The sequence below is a fragment of the Periplaneta americana genome, chromosome 5 (genome assembly GCF_040183065.1).
Source record: "Periplaneta americana isolate PAMFEO1 chromosome 5, P.americana_PAMFEO1_priV1, whole genome shotgun sequence".
NCBI lineage: Eukaryota > Metazoa > Arthropoda > Insecta > Blattodea > Blattidae > Periplaneta > Periplaneta americana.
In genome coordinates, this window is record NC_091121.1 from 51433103 (window position 1) to 51454553 (window position 21451).

The 21451-nt window shown below is 35.3% G+C and overlaps 1 protein-coding gene across 2 annotated transcripts in view; it reads right to left on the bottom strand.

The window, feature by feature from the left end:
* LOC138699604 (A disintegrin and metalloproteinase with thrombospondin motifs adt-1-like) overlaps nt 1-21451 on the bottom strand; it is a 261771-nt gene that overhangs the window by 175700 nt on the left and 64620 nt on the right. The window lies entirely within an intron of this gene.

Here is a 21451-nt window from a genome sequence, read left to right on the forward strand (position 1 = left end):
CAAATACCCTGCGTACACAGTTCGAAAGAGGTTATGGTAGCACGCAGACCGTACAGACCGCCATCTGTTGCTACGACGTTCAAGTTATACCGTACACATTCTCAAGTTCAGATTGAACGCCTTGATTAATAGGCAACTGTTCTGATATAAAAGCTGAAACTCGCTTCAAATCGCAGACTCACTAACAGTGACGTCATGACACACTTTGAAATGAACACCCAGTAGTGTAAAATACAATACAGGTAACTTTTCTAGGTAGGCTGTAGGAGGGAAGAAAAGTAGTGCATCCATTTAGGAAATGTTACGATTTTGAGTTTGATCATTTTCGTCGGGTTTTTATGTAATCAAAATACAGTACAGTATTAACAGTAGGCCCTAATTGTTTTTACTCACTAACTGAACTATCCAATCGGATGCATTTATTATAAAATGTATACTATACTGTCTACAGCACATTAGCATACAATGTTTACAGTGCATTTAAATTTTAAAAATAATCAAAATATGGATATTTAAACAAATTATTGAAAATGGTGTTCATTGATTTCGATACAGGCTTCAGTTCTTTTGTGCATATTATCAAAAACATTTTCAATCATATCTTCTGAAATTGAATGTATAGTTTCTTGAATGTAATTATTTAATTCTTCTATTGTTGTAGGATGATTAGCAAACTGTTTCACAGTAATCCCAAAGAAATAATGCAAAGCACTCAAATCAGGCGACATGGGGGGGGGGGGCTATAATACTACGCCTGTAGAAATGATTCTGTACTCACTCTATAACAGTATGTCTTAGTTACTGTCAATTCAATCTTCACTACTGCGCGATCCGCATAGATAAATTTATTCAGATATGCTATCTACTGTCCGTCCATGTGGTTATGTAGGAGGGTCTTAGAAAGGAGAAAATCACGTGACAATTACTTAACTAGGCCCTTTTATTTAAATTATTTTAAATAGTTGTATAATATTATGTAGAAGTCCAATTCCTAACAGCAAATGTTTTCAGAAAAGAGGTAAGACAGCTCAGCCACTAGCCCTTACAGAGGGGCCAGCAGAAACGGGTGGGGAAACTGGGATGCGATGTAACTAAACAGGCGCACAGTACCTGTGCGAAAATATAATTCAATAGTGAATTAATGTTCTTTCGTCACTGAAAAATGCGATCATATTTCTGGAACATACAATACTCACTTACTCTGTACTGTTTACTATGACCGTAAGACGACTTTGCGGCTTTGGTTGTGTGTGGAAGTTTGTTACTAGAAGGAGTGGGAGTGAAGTACATCCAAAAACCCAGGTACAATAAATATTGAAGTAAAAATGAAATGATGTCCCTGTACAAGCTTATGAACACGATTTTATGGTCAGTGATTTCTATATTGGACATAATTTTTACATATACATAAAATATTAAAATTTTAATCTAGAGAAAAGTTGACTTATAGCCGCTAAAGATGTATTCAAAATTTCATGAAGTTCCCTTTAGTGGTTCCTGAGTTAAGTACTGTACTCCAACCACGAGAAAGTCTCCAGGGAATGAAACGAAGCGGGGTGATGCTGTGAATGCATGTGGGTACTCGTATATCTATTGGCTATCTCTCAAAGCACAAACCATAACAATGATATAAACATTTTTATACTACCCTAGTTACAAAATTAGATCACTGTTAATCTCCTGGTCTTTTAATCCCTCCATAAAGGAAGTAACATAGAGCGTATTCCGAATCTCACCGATGAGCAATCCGATGGCATCACGGTGTTCCGAATTCCACCGATGACGTCATTGATGCTCCACCGGTGTCGCACCGGTGCCATCAACTTGCAGAGGTGGTGGCAGTCTCCATCAGCCGCCATCAGTGAATCTGATTGGTTCTTGTATAGGGCGGGAATTAGCAGACGAATGACATCGTGCACTGTTGTGCCATGGCGGTGTGTTCTGCTTTAGTTCTGCTGCATTGTTTGTAATGAGCACAACGTAAAAATAATATGTTAATGGCTTTTGACCGAACATGTCAACTGACCAGTTATTACTACCGGTTCAAGAAATAAGTTGTTTATGATCTCTTTTCTTTGAACGATATGGCAGTACGAAAATTTCGCAAAATTTTGCTAGCGTAGCACAGATAACCACTTACACTGTCGCCATGACAGCATCGATTCTTCCAGCAGTTTGTTCTTTATTTTCGTTGCAACGTGACGTCATTGATCCCACCGGACCGGTGAGATTCGGAATACGCTGATATGCAGGAGAGCGCATGATTTTTAAACTGACGTTATAACTCTAATATTATCTATCTACTTTGCTCCAATAGATGACGCAGTAGTAAGCACATTCCTTTCACGGTTTATCTCCTGGTTGGAGAACAGTATATCCAATTTTGTAAGTACCGTTTCAGAAAATCAAACATGCGGGAAATAAACAAACAACAGCGTGCCATTTAAAACTCCAGTGCGCAAGCCATTTAAAAATGGCTACTAATGACCTCCAATTGTACAAGATGGCCAATAAAATAATATATATTTTGTTCTACACATATCAAAAAACAGTTTTAGGCAATAATTTTTTTTTTTAATTCAGTTTGCCAAATTTCACCATCCCCTCCGTTTAAATTTAATAACTGCCAATTTTCTAATGTCACGTTAAATGAAAAACACGTTCACTGGTGACTGATCTGTAGCTGATACTTTTCGTAAAAGAGCTTTGTCATTGTAGTCTACCGAAGCGAAAGTTTAATAATTGTCCCACGTGAAACTGAACAAAGGGGGCGTTCTTCGCATGCAAACACGAACAGTGAGAAGAGCGCTGCAGTAAGTGCAACGCAAAAACGTGTCATTAGAACTAAACCTGTGGTTAGTCCCTCCCTCCGCGTTGCGTGCGTGTTCGCAGCAGTCGCCTGGACGTACCGGCACATTCCTCTGATGTAAGCGAATGCTGGCACATTTATCCTCACCACACTGCAGATATACTTTGACAAACTCGTCATTTAATTAATATTTTTTAAATAGGGAAGGAGACAATGGAAGTTTATTTAAGAGAGACTTAAATTGAATTCTTCCACTGCTACTGAGATTATTATTATTATTATTATTATTATTATTATTATTATATTATTATTATTATTATTATTATTATTATTACTAGCCGTACCTGTGCGCTCCGCTGCACCTGTTAGAAATAAATATAAAGTAATTACATAATTAAAATAGGACGTTTGATCCAGGGAACAACTTTTACAACAGCGCAAGATAATCTGCTTCGCTCATTACCCATTTTTTTTTTACATTGCATTTATTGAATATATATATTTTATGTATTTTAACACGATTCAATTGAGCATAGTTAAAATTTGAATTATGAAATAATGGATTGCTAAGCTAACGTACTATTACTGCATACTAAATCAATACACTCTCGTTGTTCGTTAATTCTCTGAGATTAAAATGAGTGTACATAAATATTATTTTAAGAAATACAGAAAACGAATGTACAAAATAGCCTATCAAATTTTCTGTGCATAAGAAGCTATTTTCATCTTACCTGTCCTCGATTTACTCAAACGTTACTGTAATAACATTATAGCATTATGTCCATCTAGAGAAACTACACTTTCCAATGGTGAAATAATAATTAATTATACAAATCGGTTAATTTAGCTTCTGATATTACTTCATACAAACACAGAAACATTCTCTGTAGGCTATGTTTAATAGCTTTCGATTGTTGATGTCCAAGGCTCCTGTTTCGATTGTTGTTGTCCAAGGCCCCTTATAGACGAAGTCATTTGTTCTTAATTCATTGCACCGTCTTAGATGGCGTTATTTTAATTTTAAAACTCATTTATCTCATTAAATATCAGTCCTAGCAAAATTTTGTAAAGAATAAAACTTATCAGAAATCATTTTTGAAGAAACTTTTGTTATGTAACATTTTTCACAAAAATCAATAATAAGCGAGCTATTTCGATTTATTTAATTCAGGCCCTCTTATAACCCCACTTTTAAATAAAGTATTTTGAATGCCATATAGCCTAAAATCTAAGTTACAACGAACTTAATTTATATTCCAATTTTCATATAAATCGGTTCAGCCATTATTGCGTGAAAAGGTAACAAACATACAGACAGACATACAAACAAAAATTTCAAAAATGCGATTTTCGGTTTCAGGGTGGTTAATTATATAATCCAATTATTTTTCGAAAATCGAAAATTACCAGAAAAATTTCGGCTACAGATTTATTATTAGTATAGATTATTATTATTATTATTATTATTATTAATATTGTTATTATTATTATTATTATTATTATTATTATTATTATCCAAATATTGAAACCCTATTTTACCTTTGGTATATTAGGGTTGTAGTTTGTTACATGTGAAATACATTATGTAGAGATAATATACAATTTTAAAGAAGTAGTAGTAGGCATGAGTCATAGTTACAATATAAATACACTAATTAATAGACAGTAAACAATACTAAATACGTTATGCAATAATTGCATGCAGTTAAAACAAAATTAAATAAAATTAGAAATTATAATCGAAGTTGTAGACAAATTGCAAGAATATTACATAAATTTGCGATTTTATACATAATTTTAAGCAATAGTAAAGAGATAATGCACAAAATTGGCTTAGTTACAAATTAAACACCTATTATATATGTGGTTTGCGATAGTAAAGAAATAAAAACAAAATTACTTACGGTTACAAACTATATACCTGTCATCAAATACTGAACAATAGTAAAATCTATAATACAAACACAGTTATTGTTGTTATTACTATTATGTCCGAAAGAGAGACACCTTGTTTTAGATAGTGCATTAGGATTTTATATCATCATTAATTTACATACACTTAATAGCTACAGTCTTGCGTGGATGTGGTGTATAAACTCTATGAATTGTTTGTGCAGTAATTTAAATTGCAGCCAGAGATATATCTCAAAAAGTGTCTTTTTCTTTCGAACACTGGACAGTGAAAAATCAAATGTTCAACAGTCTGATTGTCTTTGCATATGCACAGAGATTCTTCTGCACTTTTGATCTTCAATATTTCAAAGTAGGAACCGAATTTTTCATGGCCGGTCATAATTTGAGTGAAAAAGAAGTCGGTTGAGAACTGACTGCAACATAGTCTGTCTTGTACATTGGAAAATAATAATTTCCACTTCTAGTGAGATCACACCAAAGATTAGATATACTCTCGTCTCTTGATGGTGATTGTGACGATGATGATCATGATCATAATGACAGTAATGATTATGAATATTACAATACAAGTATGAGTAAAATGTAACTTTTGCGCTATATTTTTATACCTGCAGCTACATTTTTTTGGCAACTTGTATAGGGACATCATTTTATTTTTATTTCAATTTTTATTGTACCTGAGGTTTTTAATGTGCTTCACTCCCATCCCTTCTACTAATGAAGTTCAACCGTCCTCCACACAGAACCAAGGCCGCATATGCAGTCGTCTTACGGTCTTAGTAAACAGTATTGAGGTAGTGAGTATAGTACGTTCCAGAAATATGGTCGCGTTTTCCAATGAAGAAAGAGCTTTCAATATTGAATCATATTTTCGCACAGATGCCGTGTCCGTTTAGTTACGTCGCATCACGATTTCCCCCACCTGCTTCTGCTCGTCCCTCTGTAAAGGCTAGTTCTTAGCTCTTTTCTGAAAACACGTCTACGTAATATTATAGAACTATTTAAAATAACTTAAATGAAAAGGCCTCGTTAAGTAATTAACTGTCACGTGACTTCTCCCCTTTCTACGATCCTGCGACATAACAACTTGGATGGACAGTAGATAGCGTGTCTGAGTAATTGAAGTGAAGACTGAAGTTACAATATGTAAGGTATGTTACAGAGTAGGTACAAAATTATTTCAACATGAGTTACTGGTACGAAAGACGAAACTGGAAATTGGAATAGTATACAGTGAGCTAATATGCACAAAAGAACTGAAGCCTCTATCGAAATGAACGGCCACCATTTTCAAAAATGTGTTTAAATATCCATATTACGATTATTTTTTATTTTAATGTACTCTCCACATTGTATGATATTGTGCTGTAGACAATATACTACAAATTGCATAAAACATACGTCCATATGGATAGCTCAGTTCGTGAGTAAAAACACGTCTTATTGGTAATACTGTACTGTATTTTGATTGAAGAAAAACCTAATGAAAATTATCACACTCAAAATCGTGTTATTTCATAGTTTACGTAAATGGATGAATTACTTTTCTTCCCTCCTATACCTAGTTAAATGATTTGTTTGTATTTTATGCCAGTATCATCAAACTCCGGTCGTGGAAGGGGGTAGCAAACGGTGTTTCCGGTTCTCAACCGTCGATCCAAAGGTATAGCCAGGTTAATATTAGAAATGTTAATAAATATAAAATGATGTCCAGGTACTTTATACTATTTTTCGACTTACTACTAAAGTGAACCGAAATTGAGACGTTAACTGTCCGATTGCTCAATAAATACCTCACAAGCAATATTTATTTCGATTTAAATACCGAAGTCTATTTTTCTACAATGTTTTGCTAACACTGATGGAAATAATGAACTTAATCTGAAATCTTTCCGTTGGAAAGCTTTCTAATTAGATACGGTTCCAATGCCATGAAGACCTTGGAGTTTGTTTAATTATCTGATATGAAACACAGTCAATACTCTGCAACAATGTAATGAATCTCAAGTTTAACGGAAGTGTGATCAGCGAGGGTGTAATTATTATTCCACGTCAGGTAACACGTCGGTAAGCTTACACTCCGACTACATAGTAGATCTTTGAAGACTCGGGTGAAGAAAGCTGCAGGTCTAGACAGCAAGATGTATGAATTTGTATTCCTAGGTGGTCTAGCTGCTTTTCAAACCAAATATTTTAGGGCCAATTACAACGAAAAATAGTTAAGTGGCGTTTAATAGGATGAAAAAGTAACGGTGTTTGTCCCTAGGCCTGCTGTATCCAAAAGATAACTTTCCTAATTAATAAAGTTAATGAAAGGAAACACTATGGCTAGATTCGTCCTCAATCCGTTAATTCTTTGTAACTAGTGACGAAATTTTTCCGGAAATCTTTAAATCTGGAAGTTTCACTCAAAATTCTCCTCTTATTAAGAGAGTCTTTCGCTTAGTCATTTCTGTAAGTTCTATAAAACTGATATAAATTTTCCATTTATTAAGCAGTTTTTTTACCTTATAAAACATGCGAGGGAGTATAGACAACGTAAAAGGAACGACAAAAAATTGTATGGCTTGCATTATTATACAGAGCTATCCAAAAGTCGCGCACATTAAAATTTTAATTCTATATTGAATGCAGTTGGAAAGTGTTATCGGCTACCGCTAGATAGCATCATGGGTATTAACAGCAACAAACCTAGACGTCATTGTGATGTGTATGTATACAATGACGCTTGCAGTAATCCTTTGTTTATTGCTCGGCAAACATGTCGTTTTCCCAAGAGCAACGAGTTTTCACTGTTGAACATTATTTTTCCAGTCGTTCTTATGCACGTGTTGTAAACGGATTTCGTAGGAATTATCCGAATGTGGCAGTGCCTAACAATCCGACCATAACGAGATTAATCGCCCGTTTTAAGAAATGTGGATCAGCGCTTCTCGACAATGATGAACATGATTATTTGTTCCAGCAGAACAGTGCCACGTATCACACATCTAATGAAACCATGCAGTTTTGCGTGAGTTTTGTGGTGAGAGTATTTCTCAAGGATTATGGCCCCCACGTTCCCCCGATTTGACGCCCCCAGATTTCTTCCTGTGGAGTTTTTTTTAAAGGAAGGGTATACAAAAACAGGCCGAACACTCTGGAGGAACTAAAGAGGAACATAACAACAGAGATTAACAACATTAATGTACGCGTGCTTAAAAAAGTGGCAAACATGGTAAAAAGAGTTCGTACATGCATTACTGAACGGGACTGCCATTTTCAGCATATGTTGTGAAAAATGATGTAACACATGTGAAAATTGTTGTAAGTAAACATAATAAATTCATCTTCATTAATATATGTGAACGTATTATTAAGATGTGCGCGACTTTTGGAACGTTCTGTACGTAGATACTGCATCTGTATCAACTGCGAATGTGCAAACAATAAATGTAATCAGTATGTAAAAAAGACAATGTTATAAATAACAATATTTTCATGCATTTATTCACTCACTCATAGTTTTCTACCCAAGGGCACTGCTAACTTAGCATTCTTCAATTTTTACTATTTCCCGCCTTTCTCTTCATCTTCGTATATGATCCAATATCTTAATGTTGTCTATTACCTGATATCTTCTTATGCTCCAAACTTTTCCTCGGTTCACCATTCCTTTCAGTGCATCTTTCAGTAGACAGTATCTTCTCAGCCAGTGATCCAATCAATTCCTTTTTCTCTTCTTGAATAGCTTCAACATCATTCTTTCTTCGCCCACTACTTCTAGCATAACTTCTTTTCTTATTCTGCCTGTCCATTTCACATGCTCCATTTTCTCCATATCCACATTTCAAATGCTTCTAGTCGCTTCTCTTCATTTCGTTGCAATGTCCATGTTTGTGCCCTATACAATGTCACACTCCACATAAAGCACTTCAGTAGACACTTCCTTAGTTCTTTTTCAGAGATCCGCAGAAAAGCTATTTTTATTAAAAGTTTCCTATTCTCCTTTTGACTTCCTGGCAGCAGAGCAAGTTACTACTTATTAGAGATGACAACGATCGAGAAAGCGAGACTAACAGCGCCCGCAAAGCCGAAAACCGCACAATAATGTATTACGTCGCGTCCTTGACGTAGAGACTACCGAGTCTTCCGAGACTCGATATTGATCATCTCTCGAAGTCCCGAAGCAGCCTTCAATCGTCACAGTTGTTTATACCTGACTGAACTTTTATCTACTTTGGCAACTGTTATAAATGTATAATCAATCAAGTACTGTTCTCCAACCAGGAGATCAACCGTGAAAGGAATGTGCTTACTATTGCCTCATCTATTGGAACGAAGTAGATAAATAATATTACCGTTATAACGCCAGTTTAAAAACCATGCGCTCTTCTGCATATGTTAGTTCCTGTATGAAGAGATTAAAAGACCAGGAGATTAACTGTGATCTAATTTTGTAACTAGGGTAGTATCAATATGTCTGTATCAATGTTATGATTTGTGCTGTGAGAGCTAGCCAATAGAGATAAGAGTACCCACGTGTGTGACCTTATGACATCTTATGACATCAACATTCATTCCCTCTTCGTCTCATCCGGCAGAGACTTTCTCGTTGTTGGAGCACAGTAGCCTATTTGAAACATCTCTACTTTTCAGTGTATAATAATCCGTTCCCCAGTCTTTATTTAATTACTAGGCCCTTATTAAAAGGCTAGGAATTTTCTTTTCATATGTTTAAGATCAAGTGTGCAACCTCAAGTAAAACTATATTAATGTCATGTTTTATGTTTCTTAGAAATGCAAATTTATTTGAGAATTATTTTTTTTTCTATTTATATAGCCATAGGTAATATCATATAATAGAACCAGAACATTTTGATAATTAAGATACTGCTCTGTTTCGTCTTTTTGTCTTATTAAACAGTTATGTTATTTATTTCAATGATGTGTGTTATTCAAAGTTACGAAATCTTTCCACGCCGACCAAATGCTATTTCGAGAATGACGAGCGAGACTCGAAGCGCAGCGGGAATGACGAGCCGAGACTCGAAAGACAAATGCAGCGAACACAGCGAGCGAGAGCTGCAGTTAGTTTTATTCATCTCTACTACTTATAGTACATCCAAGTATTTGAAGCTGTCCACTTGTTCTACTGCTTCATTTCGAATTCGCACGTTTATCTTCTTTATTTTTTCCAATAACCATGGTCTTAGTCTTGTTTGCATTTATTTTAATGTCATACTGCTCACAGCTGTCACTCAGCTCCAGTAACATGTCCCTTAGTATCATCTCTTCGGCTAACAACGCTATATCATCAGTAAATCTTATGCACTTTGATATTATTTTAATAAACGCTTTAGTAACAACAATATTCATTATATTTATAATCTGTGTGACAGGCTGTGGTACAAATGAGACTTGAAACCTATGTAAAACCTAGTACCAGGAATAAAGATGTGACACGCAATCCAAGGGATTTCTTAAATCCTCGTCACTTTTTCTTCCATCCTGATAGTGTAGACCTGTATCAGCCCTCAGTGATGTTCCGTAATCGACTCCTGACACGTGACCTACAATAAAGCTCCCGCAATTACGTTACTCTCAAGGGAAACGAGTCAATACAAAACAAAGCCGTGTCTTAATAGCGATTCAATGATTCAACTTTGTGATAGGTGTGACCTTATTCCTCAAAAATAAAACAAAAATCACAGCCGCAAGGCATAAAATTCATGTGCTCCAAAGGTCCCCGAGATGAAGTCATCCTGTCTCTTTCGGGGGATAATTACTGCATTTGAGACAGGGAAAAGAAAGCTGATTTGACAAAATGGATAATTATATTTCGTATCCGGGTTAGGTATAAATTACATCTCTATCCTGCACGAAATAACGAACGACAGGAATGGGACTTAGTTCAGAGGAAATGATTTCATGTTTGTTTGTTAAATAAAACTGAAATTTGCAATTAAATAATGTGATTAAGTAACTCATCGCAAAAGAAAGACTTTAAAGTAAGGAATGTACAGAGTTTCGCGGAAGGACGGATTAATTTAATCACACAAATACTTTACAGTATAAATACGACAAATAACTTATACATAGTGTTGAATTGGAAACGTACCATAGGGATTTCAATGCAAAATTTATATATTGAAATATTATCTCCCCTAATTGTTATACAAGAATAAGTTATTAACATTTTTGTTGAGACAAAATTCTCCGTCCATTCATACCATTGAAAGCAAATGTTTTCCTCCGAATAATTTCATAGATCTAAAAAATTAATACGTAGTATTTACTACTGAAACTGCACTGATTTTTAATGCGCACACATCATAGTTGTCCATGATCATCAGTACAGACAATTGAATACATATCTATTGTTATTTGTCAATAACAATTTATGTTTTAAGGGATTAGGTACAGCTTACAGCAGTAAAATTTTGAAAATATTCAACATTTTTTCCTCCATTACTGTATCTTATACAATAATGAAAATTGGTGTGTGTAAAACACTGTCCTTCTGCTATATGAAAAAATATATATTTTTACGATTTAAAAAATTATTTACATTTTTTTTTTTCAAAATTGAAGCTTTTACCACATAACTCAAAAACTATCCAACATTCTGTGATAAAATTTGTGTCTATTAATGCATGTCGTATCTACAATATGACGCAAGATCACTTCTCTATCTTTGATAGATTGTCTGATAAAAATAAATTTATTTTACAAAATGGTCAAATATCAGTATTTTCTTCTAACACAATATATATATATATATATATATATATATATATATATATATATATATATATATATATATATTATTAAGGAATGTAGCTGAAAGAGCATGATATTGTAAACATGAGTTTCGGCAATAAAACAAAAGATAGAGAACATAAAAAAGTTAACAATTTGTGAGTTATAAGGGAAACGCTTCATCACTGCACACTGAACTGCATATTTTAAATTAAAAAAAAATATATATATATATATATAATTTATTATATTTTTATGATTTACGGAACATACTACCTTGCACTCGTTATCCTTTACCCATTGCAGCGAATGCTGACCACCACTGGTATAGATGCTTGTGGTAGTCTACTCCGACTAAAATTGGACGAAGCGTTTATTTAATGACATCTGTATTTATTAAGAACTAACGCTAATATAAAAAAAATTACGATGAGTGTGAGATAACCAGGAAAACAAATTCTATATAATTTTAGCATTAAACCATCAGAATGCGTTTATGTAGAACACCAAGGAAAAGGTATATAGAAATGTCTTGAAAATAACTGACCTCTACAATCGAGTTCGTAATCTTACACGAGGCCAAGCACAGCTGTCGTGAATGCTCCAGTAAACGTCAAAGAATCCGAAGGCTCTTCCCTTTCTCTATGCAAGCTTGATCAATGGTAACATGAGAATTGGATGTGTACACGAAGCAAGGACATTACAATGAACGTATCAAGTAAGTAACTCCGACATGCATTAATATGTTATACATTCACGAGGATTTATCGTCCCTTATAGAGCTTATTTCCGAAGACATTCTGAGCAAAAAATGTAATATAAACATTTGTCCTAATCTAAATATTTTCAGAATTACACTAACTTGAAGTTGTTTGTAAAATACCGTTATTCTTGGGTAAACGATTATTACAGATAAAGAATTAAGTATTCAAGAGTATCAGTTCTTTAATTAGCTAATATTCTGAAGCTAAAAATGCGTTGTGAATTCCATAGTTGCTTCGTACAGATTTTTTTTTTTTCGATTTTAACAAAAAATTACATTTTCTTACGCATTTATCACAACAATTTTTACAAATCACTCCACTCTTGTAAATTCTTTAAGACTGTACATTAGGCTGCATAATTAAACTGTAAAGAATTAAGTTTCTAAAGTCGTTTGTTTTGTAACAATTTTGTGAAAAATGCGTACTCTTTAGTTAAAAATTGAAAAATAAAATCTGTACAAAGCAATTAACACATTTTAGCTTCAGAACACTAGCCAATTAAAAAAATGATACTTCTGAATAGTTCATTCTCTATTTGTAATATTTTTTACCCTTAAAACTAAAGAAACAAGGTATTCTTCTAACAACTTCAAATTAGTGTAACTTTGAAAATATTGCGATTAGGTCAAATGTTTATATGACTTTTTTGCTCAGTATGTCTTCGAAAGTAAGCTCCGTAAGTGATGGTAAATCCTCGTGAATCACCCTGTATATTATTTTAGCGTGTGCTTTTTAGCTGATAAATAAGAATAAATGGCATAATCAAACGAAATTTCGGTAAATCCGTGACGGCTGAAACAAAAATTAGACTATATAACATCACTTCCAATCCCACATTAATATGGCAGTAAAGTATGGGGTCTTAAACCAGCGAGATAAGAAGTTGAAAGCAGAAGATATGAGCTTTCTGAGACCACTTCTGGGATTCACGACATTGGATCGCACAATAAATTAAGAACTTAGCCAACAATTAACTTAAAAGTTAACAACTTAATAGATGAAATCTTAAACTACAAAAAGAGATGAAAAGAACATGCATCAGGATGGAAAGAGATATACTTCTGAAATTATCAATGCAATATCAACCACAAAGAAACGGGTATTAAGGAAGACAGAGACGTCGTTGAATCCAACAGGATCACTTTACTTTATAAACTACAGGCGACAATTACTTTTACAAATGTTCATGATGATGATGATGATGATGATGATGATGATGATGATGATGATGATGGGGAAATTCCATAGATAGTAACAATATATTTCTATTACAAAAAAGAGTAATTAGAATAATAGTAGGTGCCAAATCTAGGGAATCGTGTAGGACTATTTTCAAAAAACTACAAATAATGCCCATGGCTTGTCAGTATATCTTTTCATTAATAGTCTTCCTCGTATGTAATCGTGAAAACTTTGTAACTAATTCAACAGTTCATAGCATAAATACACGTCAAAAAAATGACTTTCATACTCCATCGGCAAGTCTATCATGCTATCAAAAAGGAGTGCGTTATATGGCAGTAAAAAATTTTAATAGCCTCCCTATCGATATAAAAAATGAAACTCAAAACATAAAATTATTTAGGACCAAATTAAAGAAGTACCTAATTTCTCACGCCTTCTATTCTGTAGGTGAATTCATGACATTCAATAACACTTCATGAAATTGATACTAAAACTATGTGTTGTACTAGTAGACTATATTGTAAATCTCGTCTGTATATATTTCATCTAGACTGTGACTATAAATTAAGATTTTATAAAAGTATTAAGTTTTTTGACTTGTTCCATATTCTAGCTGTAAGCATGTATGAATACCATGGAATGTTAATAAATACAATACAACACAATACAATACAATACAATACACCGCCTTTATCAACTCTAGATTTTAATAGACCTAAAACGTTTTAAAAATGTTATATATTAGTAGAAATATTCATCCTTATTTCTACCATACATAAGTGGGTTTAACGATTCATTCAGTTAGCAAAACTTAAACACGGAAAATGAAATTTATTACATGATAGTGAAGTGTCCATAATGACATCGGCTAAAGGACAAGCAACGCAAGATCAAGCAACGATAAAAAAATTCCCCAGAATCTGGTCACAGGAAAAAGAGTATTAAAACATCATTAGTTTATTTTAATGACATACTATTAACCCTTTTTCATTAAAACTTGAATTCATTAAACATTTTGTGAAGGTTACGAATATTGACCCTGAATAATTATCATTCATGCAGAAAAATTACAATTTTGAATAAAGGAAGTTGTTCTTATCGAGTCATTAATAATATAAATCATATAATATATTCAAGGAGATTATGGTTTAATTGAAATGTAACTAGCAGATTGAATATAATTCAAAAATATCTGCAACAATTTCTTAAGAAACTGTTAATCATATATGCCTGAGTTAGAAAATACAGGAAAAACTCCATATGAAGCAATGGGTGTAAGCTTTATTTGATATTCACTATCAATATTGCATTCATTTGTCGCAAACTAGTGGTGCTGTCATTATTTTCACCAGAATATTATAAGTATAAATAGACTTTACGAAGGGACGTAGAGTGCAGGTTACTGCTGGTGTATCATCACTTCAGGAAGACCTCAGACTTTCACAAAGGGAAGTCAACATCTACAATACATCGCAAATACACTCGTGTACGAGTAAATATCAGTGCATAGGCTACTTATCAGTAGAGTCATGATTGTGCCTAGTCTGTTAAAAGGAACAAGACTACGCGTGGATTGAAAGCACGACTACGCACTAGTTCAAATATAAATTTTCACCACCACTGCCCACTGTCGATAAATGTTTCGAAGATTTCATTAAAATTAACTCTCGTCTTCTTTCTCTGCAGCCACAGTTACGTTCCAATGGAGGCGAACATGTTTGATATCAAACTGTGTCTTCAAAATCAAAGTAGGCCTATATTTACTTTACTTTATTTTATTGATTTAGTAATTTAGTCTATTATTTAAATATTTATTGTAATTTTTATTCAATCTGATAGCTTGTATACCTATTAGGTTCACTAATCAGGTGATAGGCATCAGGCAGTTTAATATTTCCATAGCGCATACTGTAAACATATTGATTGAAGATAGTTTCCAGTCTATGATACTCTTCAAGTGATCGACACAACCGGTCGTTCGTGATGCTTCATTCGGTGTTTAATTTTCTGCGGAGTCAGGACACGCGGCAGCCAGCCTTCTGCGTATAGTACGGAGCGAGCGACCGACCGCACGTATATCACAACTCTCGGTCGTGCGTTCTTAATGAAATGCAGAGCGGCTGTCGAAATGAAACTCAGTTCCATTCAGTGTTGCCAAGTCAGCGGTTTTGTAGCTAAAATCTGGTGTTTTCAGGACTATGTCAGCTACAGAATTTTACCTTCAGCGGCTAGCTATTTATTTAGCGTTTTTTATGATTCCGGCCTAGGAAAATGATATTTTTAAGTTTTTTTTCTGTAAAGATGTTATAAGATTGTTTTTATATGCACTTGCGGACAACAATGTTAGTCAATCATAAATCAGAGTTTAGTATGGTATTATCACACTTTTTCATTGTGCGAGTATAAAATATCATCTTTTATGTTAACTTGATTTGGTGCAACCACGTCCGTTTCCTGCCTCATCCATTGTTGTTGTACAAATAAGGTATGCCGCATTCGTTAAACTCTTAATCTAATGTAGGCATTGTTTCTGTAAATGAATCGATGTATTTAATCATAAAGAATAGATAATGAACTGAATTATTGTTTTCATTTATGGTACATTATTTAATTTATCATTCCCTGGGTGGCTCACAAAGAAATTCATTTTTCATTCAATTATAACTCGGTTATTTGTATCTATGCACAATTTTAATTGAAATAAACTCAAAATACAGACCTCGGAAAATCAAGTGTGATAAATTACATCATTCAAATGTCTACCCTCACGACGCTGACACTCCTCCAGACGTGTCCTGAAATTGCCAACGACAGCTTGTAACATGTGTTGTGGAATGGCTGCGATTTCCTCCTGAATGTTGTCCTTCAGCTCTTGCAGATTGGCTGGAGTTGTACTGTAGACCCGACTTTTCAGGTATCTCCAGAAGTTAATGTCACCCCTCCTTGAGAAGAGTTTCTCTGGAACAGTGCTCCGATAGTTCGTAAGGACACATTTGCAGTTTGGCTCGTAGCCCCATCTTGCTGGAACCACGTTTCATCGTTGAAGCCTACGAAGTTCTGAAGTGCGGGACCTAAGAACCTTTCATTCATCCTGGAATATCGGTCTGCATACACTGTTACGTTACGACCACGCCCATCTTCAAAGAAGAACGGCCCTATGATCCCTTGAGATGACAATGCAGCCCATACTGTGACTTTAGGGCTATGCAGAGGTCGCTGATGTTTCTCTTGAGGGTTTTCCGTCGACCAGTAGCGACAATTATGCTTATTGACATATCCATCTAGATGAAAATGGGCTTCATCACTGAAGATAATGTTGTTAAAATCATTGAAACGAGTTAACATTTCATCTGCAAAAGCAAGACGATCAGCGTAATCAGTTATCTTCAGCGTCTGCACTAACTGGATTTTGTATGGATGTAAACCGAGGTCAATTTTCAATATGCGCCGCAAACTGGATCGGTGCAAATTTAGAGTCGCAGCTCCTTTGCGTACTGATCGGCGTGAGTCCGCTGCCACAGATTGCCGAACACACTCAATGTTATTTTCGCTCCTGGTGCTCTACAGGTCGTCTGTTTGTTGTGTTACCAGTTGTCTCGAATTTCCTTACCCATTGTTTAATCACATTTGCACTTGGAGATTGTCTAATGTCGTGCAGGTGCAAATGTGCACGAAATAAACGTTGAGTAGTTTTGTAGGAATTGTTGTTCTGGTAATACGACTGCAAACAGAAAGCACGCTCTGCACCGTTGAAGCGAACCATCTCTACTGAATTTCCAAGTCCACTTCTCCCGCCAGGAAACAGTGTTGCAACGCCCTTTCTTATATTTGCCGCGTAATTTGAAAAACAAAAATGCATTCCTTTCTGAGCCACCCAGTAGTTTATGTAACACAGACATACTTAAAACTTAAAACCAGACTCATTGTTGACAGGCACGTCTCCTGCTCAGTGTGAAATCAGATTTCGAACCGACTGGTGCGATTGTGAATGTGATTATTTCCGAAGTTCCAATATAATATTCTTGATCTATTTCATTCAATTTTGAAGAAATATGCCGCGTAAAACTCTACGAATATGAAGACGATTTTGCATAGAACATAGAGCCTACAAACTACAAAGTGACACACACTTTCCATAATTTTATCTATATTTATATAAAATTCTCCAGTTCCTAAAACTGTATAGTTTGTATTTCAAATTTGGAAGTGATGTGTTAAGAACAATCTGGAGCCTTTTTAACTACAGTTTAGCGTGTTTTTAAGCTTGTGCAGCGGTAAATGGAATTCTGAGTTGGCAACACTGGTTCCACTAGTTAGTCTCAACTACGATACCAATTTATTTAGCGTCGATGGAATTGCTGATAGTGAGATGGTATTTGGAAAGATGAGGACAAGAATTCGCCATAGATTAACTGACACTCGCCTTGCTGTTGGACGAAACCTCGGAAAACACTGAACCAGGTAATCAGCCTAAACGAGAATCTAACTCATGCCCGAGCACTATCGCCTGAGTTACGCCGGTGGCTACAAACTTTCATTTATTTCTCACTGAATGTCGTTATTTAATAAGTAGCCTTTGATAATTCATTTCTCTTCATTATAGTTTCAGTACGTCTGAGCTGCGTGTCACACAAATTTACCCAACGTAGATTACGAAGATCTGTAAGTTTTCTTCGCGAGAACAAACTAATCTGTATCGCTTACGTCAAGAGGTGCTGCAGAGCGGCAGAAGTCGCTTTGCTATATGTAGAGTAGGTGGATCTGACAAGTGAGCTGGTCGTGGATTTGAAAGGAACAACATACTTGCTGTGGGCGGGCCTGACCGGAGGTCAAGGTTTGAATCCCGGTGCCCCACATACCTCACAATACAAATCGGTTAGCAGTGTGAACGGTCATGTCTCAGACATGTCGCTAAGAAAGGAAGTACTTGTTTCTAACTGCAGGGGCTATTGTGATTCAAAGGCATGATAGAATGGTAAGAAAAAGTAAAGCTGGAGAAAAGAGGTTATGATCTTTTGTCACCGATGATGTGAGGCCTTCGAGGAGAGCCGGATTTAGGTATAGTTCCGCCCCTAGGCAGTAGAGATGGGTAAAAAATAACACAACAGTTATTTTGGAACTGTTCCGGTCTCGGAACTGTTGCAAAAATGAACAGTAGGTCGGAACCTCCTGTTCCGAAATAACAGTGTTCCGACTCCGAGCTGCTCACTTGCCAACTGTTGCGGGCTCGCAGTACCGCGTGGCACAAGGTATGTTCCGACTCCCTCGGAACTGTTGCAAAAATGAACAGTAGGTCAGAACCTCCTGTTCCGAAATAACAGTGTTCCGACTCCGAGCTGCTCACTTGCCCAGCTGTTGCGGGCTCGCAGTACCGCGTTGCACAAGGTATGTTCCGACTCCGAGATAACAGTCGGAACGTCGGAGCTTGTTCCGATGAACCAACGACAGCTGCAGTTACACTGTACTTGAAACTCTCACGTGGTTGGAGGGGGGCGCATGGACATTGAAATCCTTGCGGTGGCGCGAACTTTAATATCAACATTTGTAAGACTGGCCAATCATCTGTAATGTTATAGTAAGTATTCAATAATCTGTAATATTGATTCCCGCTTTATGGTTTATTTCACCATTAGTTGACTAATTCTGTTTTATAAACATTCTACAAAGTCATAAAGTACGCATACTATTATTAATTCATTGATCAGCTGATTCTATACAAAGGTTAAAGTCGTAAATGGTAATGAGTGGTTTAGTTACAATGTCTGTATGTCGTTTGTTGAGGTTAAGTCTGACAAGCACAAGTTTTTGTGCTATCTTCTCTGTTATCAAAGAACGACAAAAATGTTGTAGCATTATTTGTTGGAAACTACCCATATAAGTACTGATTTGGAGAGCGAGGTTTAATGCGAAGTTTAAATTACACTTTGGTAAAGATGCGATTCCAACATTTTACTAACCCACTGCGGGGTTTCCAGGTTTCAGTACTGCCAATATATATCTTTTTTATTTATGAAATTGTAATATTTATTATTATTATTATTATTATTATTATTATTATTATAACTGTGCATTAAGAAAAGTAAAAATAAAAATTAATGATTTGTTTTTTTTATTATGTAATAGAGAGAACAGAAATTACATACCATATGTTTTAAATGTTATGTTATTTTTTTTTAGTTGGCTACCATGTCTTTATAACTTTATGTACGAAAACAAAGTGTTGTATTCTGTCCTTGTAGTCAACAGCTGTGTAATTACTAACATTAAGCTTTTGAGTTCTGTCCGCATGCACAGCAATTTTCCAAAATCGATTCGAATGTGCATTGCAGTGCCATCTATAGATAAGAATGTGTACTATGTCATGCCTATGAGTGCTCCAGTGTGAGCTGCATGGTGTTATTTGTCTATGGTGAAGAGGGAGGGTACTGTACCGTTCGTTTGAACGACTCAACGACTCCGACTCATCACCACTGGTGACTGTTATTTCGGAACTGTTATTTGGAACATAGTATTTTTTCGGAACCGGAACCGTCGGAACTGTTCCGGGAAAAGAACAACTTCGCCCATCACTACTAGGCAGTGCTAAAATTTGCTGTCCCCAACTCCCACAAACAATTTATGAGCAGCTATTATACAGGTCATGTTTAGTTTAAATTTGTTTTAAATGAATTAATGTTACAATTCAGAAAACAATAAATAAAATTACTGAAATCAAAATACATGCATCTTACTGTAGTTGTGAATTATAAAGCTTTCCTTTGCACTTTCTTCACAGAGAAAGCGTTGATGATGTCATCAAAGTCGATCTGACGAAGCACACCAGATTCGATGCAAAGAAATGTATTCAAACTTATTTATTGTTGAAACAAAACTGATTTTGTGAAAACCAGGCTGTGGTTTATTTTTAAGCATTGGTTTTGTTGTTGGTATAAATATTACGAGTATTTCTTACTTCGATAGGATGTATAAAGTAAATTCAAAAATAAACTCCAACTCTTTGCGGAATAAACCTTTCATATCAAATTATATAGTGCAGTAGCTAGAAAGTGATTAAATAGTATTATTGACGATGTATATTGGAAATGTAACTGAGAGTTGTGATTATTATTCATAGTTGATAAATAATAAATATATATCCAATTTGATTTTCAACAATGCATTTTTGTTTATACAAGCAGTTAAATTTAAGCAGATTCATAGTATAATGTGACACTGGCATTACAATACAGAGTGTCTCTAAATTAGAACGACAAAATTATGAAGAAGCTAGATAACCTTCGTGGAAGCATATGCCATGGGCTGCGACGCTTCGTTCCATTGCAAGAAGGCGGGAATGGATAATCACTCTTTTCAGTCCAAGAGGGGTGTTATTACTACTATCACTCGGTTTGTTTACGTCCGGAGCCCTGTATCATTTGGTATCGATTAAAGCACGTTTGTTTACTTCCATTGGTACGACCTCTTGTGATCCGTGTTATTCGTCTACGTAGTTTAGTACTTGTACTGCACTCATTCTGTTGTAATGTTCAGTACAGTTTAATGCGTCGTTGGTTTCGTTTTTCTGCACGTATTATTTCTTTGTTTGGATTAACACACAGAATCATGTGACACAGACTCGCTTCTTATTTGCACATACCTACTTACTTTATCCCGACCTGTAATTCCTTCTTGCACTGAAACGAAGCGTCGCCGCCCATGGGTTCCTTAACAAAATATGCTTCCACGAAGGTTATCTATCTGCTCCCTAACTTTGTCGGTCTAATTTAGAGACACCCTGTATAACTATGCAACTGCACACTTTCCTTTTACTCTCGCCACGACCACGACAATGCGATAACAAAACAATATCCGACTTCCAGGAGGTGTTCAAGAATAAACTTCAGAAAAGATTTACCAACAAGTGTTTTGCAACTGTCTAGGTTGCCTAGGTCTAAATCCGGCACTGCACGTCACCTAGATGTCATTCCGACTTTTACACCAAAAATGATGTATTTAGACACATGAAGCCACGTATTGTTGAGGTCATGAAACTACT